Source organism: Notamacropus eugenii, chromosome 5, assembly GCF_028372415.1.
Source record: "Notamacropus eugenii isolate mMacEug1 chromosome 5, mMacEug1.pri_v2, whole genome shotgun sequence".
Taxonomy (NCBI): domain Eukaryota; kingdom Metazoa; phylum Chordata; class Mammalia; order Diprotodontia; family Macropodidae; genus Notamacropus; species Notamacropus eugenii.
The window spans coordinates 273193246-273196029 of NC_092876.1; the positions used below are offsets into that span (position 1 = coordinate 273193246).

Here is a 2784-nt window from a genome sequence, read left to right on the forward strand (position 1 = left end):
TTCTTTCCTCTTTCTCCTCTTACTTCCCTATAGGGTAATACACATTTCTCTACCCAAATGAAAGTATTTATTATTCCTTCTTTGAGCCAAACACAGTGAAAGTGAGGTTCAAACAATGCTCATCCCCTTCCTTCTTTCTCTCTACTGTAGTAGATCTTTTGGGTTTAAAGATCATCCTGACCCAGGGAAGAGGTCAACAAGATCCAGCAAAAAATAATTCAAGTTGCAGCAAGTGGACATAACAGAAAGACATCAAGGATCAGTGCTTCTATAGGACACATATGTCATATTTTATGTGTTTTAATCAACCAAAATCCACCTTTTCCCCTTACACCACAACCAGCCACCACCCCCTATATACACATTTTTATCTCACCAAACTGAGAACATGATAAAAATTAAACCCAATACAGATACATATCAAACAAATCAAATTTCCATTTGGCCATGGCAAAAAATAATCTTTCATCTCACATTCTGAATCCTTCATCTATCTATGAAGGAGTTGGTAGCATATTTCATCTCTTGTCTTCCAGTACTCCAGTTAATCACTACATTGATAAGAGTTCAGCAAAGTAGTATTCTATTCCCTTTAAATACCATAACTTGTTCATCCATTCCCTGATTTGTGGGCACTCCCTCAGATTCCCATTATTTATCCTCTCAAAAAGAATTAGGAACATTTTTGTATATCCTTACAGTTTGTTTTAATTAGAACTGATCCTGCCCTTAATCTATCATCCCTTTAATTCCCCCTTTTAACTTCCTTCCTTTCTCTCCTATTTTCCTGTTGAGTGGAATGGATTTTTATACCTGTTCTTGTATGTATAGTCTTCCTTCTGACCACTTCAGATGAGAGGTTCAAGTGTCAGCCACTCCCCACCAATTTCACCCTCCTTGTTTATATAGAGAGATCCTTGTGACCGTTGATTATGTGAGAAAAATTTCCCTAAACTTCCTTTCTGTTTTTCCTTTCTCCTCAGTGCATTCCTCTTCACCAGTTTATCATCATTTTCTTTTTTTTTTTTTTGAGTTGTGCAGCCCTTCATTAGCAACTAAAATAGAAGGTATCTGTTGTACAACACAGGTAGTAGGTGACTATACTGGAGATTTATTATACTCTAATGCAGATCATTTTTAAATGCAATTTTCATTATTAAAAAGTCTCCACCCTTTTATATTTGTTTACAATTTGCAAAACTATTCTGAAAGCTGAATATATGTGCACAGGTCTGAAAAGAGTGCAAATTTAGAATATGATAAATGTTTTACAGTTTGTATTTGAAGGCCCATCTGCCCCCATTACATTGTCCTAAGCAAGAAAGCGTTTTATAATGAGTTCAAATTAAGGAAGTACTATGCTTGCTAGAAAAGAAAAAAGTTCTATTAATTTTGAGGTTTCAGTATCCCCAAAGACCAGGAACTGTATCTTTGTAAGGGCAAGGCTAGGACCCCATTTAGAGGATGAGTATTTACAGGTGGTATCCCTAAGTATTCAGAGCATCAGTGGACAGTAAGTGTTCCAGGTGCATAACTCACTGAACTGTATTGTCAGTTTCTACCCTGGTTTGACTGGGCATAATTCAAAAGTGAAAAGCTCATATTCAATCCATTCTGTTGGAGCTCTGTAATAGCATTTAGTAACACCCCAATGGAATGTCTTCCACATATTTTGTTATGAGATTTCTTCAAGTAAGTGCTAAAAGATATAGAGTCTAGTTGTTCTATAATATTCATGCCCATTTTATCTAAATGTTCAATGAATCTATAAATCTCCCCCTGGGATTTATCATAGTAACTGTAACAGAAATTGTGACTCCAATGGCAGAAATCACAAGAAACCACAATAAAATTATTAGCTTCTGCCAGATATTTACTGAAGAGTTTCCCAAATTCCTTTTCTTTTGACCTACTCAGAGCTCCAGCCAATACAAAATAATGGTAAATTCATCCTTAAGTCTTTCCATATCTTTAGCAGTATAAGGCAAATGAATTTTCATCTTCATCTGTTTGTAGAGACATGCACTCAAATCTCTCTGTCTTCCATAGTGCTCCATAAATCTTTTGATTAATACAGAGGTCATACAGAGGTGTTATATCTACAGTTATATATTTGCACTGGAAAGTGCACATTGAGATAGGGGCAAGTGATGGAAAGGCCTAGGGATGAATATTCTCAGGGTATGGATGGATCCACTTATCTGTAAGTATGAGCATCACCAGACAGGCAATAAGTATGTCCTGCATGGGGGGCAATATTAGCTCTAGCAGGTCTTTTTGTGGATTGTACTTGTGAAAACCAACCTTCTAATTGTGCATTCAGTTGAGACCTGAGGCTGTGTACCAGCTTCCTGTGTGACTGGCTTCCCAGCAGATGACTCATTTGGACATCTTGGAACCTGGGCCACCTATAGTGTAGACGATGAATGAGGAGGCAGCGGCAGTGGCTGCAAAAATGGCTCGGGGAGGACATGAGACACCATGGACCCTGCCCTGGAGGAGGTGGCCATGTGGAAGGGATCAGCTCAAAGAAGAAGGAGGAAGAAGAGTCAGAGGAGATGGCGGTGGCAGCCCTGTCCCTACTCTCCATGCATGTGGAAGGCCGCCAGAAAAAGGGGCTCCTGATGGCTTCACAGACCATGGCAGATCCCTAGCACTGGTGGCAGCCTAATAGCACTTTCCTGGGTTCTGAAATTTGGAACTCCCAAAAAGTTTGAAGCTATGATTCTTTCTTTCTCCAAAAAGTTAATTCTCTCTCAAGTTGTATTTTTTCAGTGTGTTGAG

The 2784-nt window shown here is 38.7% G+C and overlaps 1 pseudogene; it reads right to left on the reverse strand.

Moving 5' to 3' along the window:
• Positions 1-1503: 1503 nt before the first annotated feature.
• Positions 1504-2391, reverse strand: LOC140509173 (protein MEMO1-like; annotated as a pseudogene).
• Between the last annotated feature and the right edge of the window lie 393 nt (positions 2392-2784).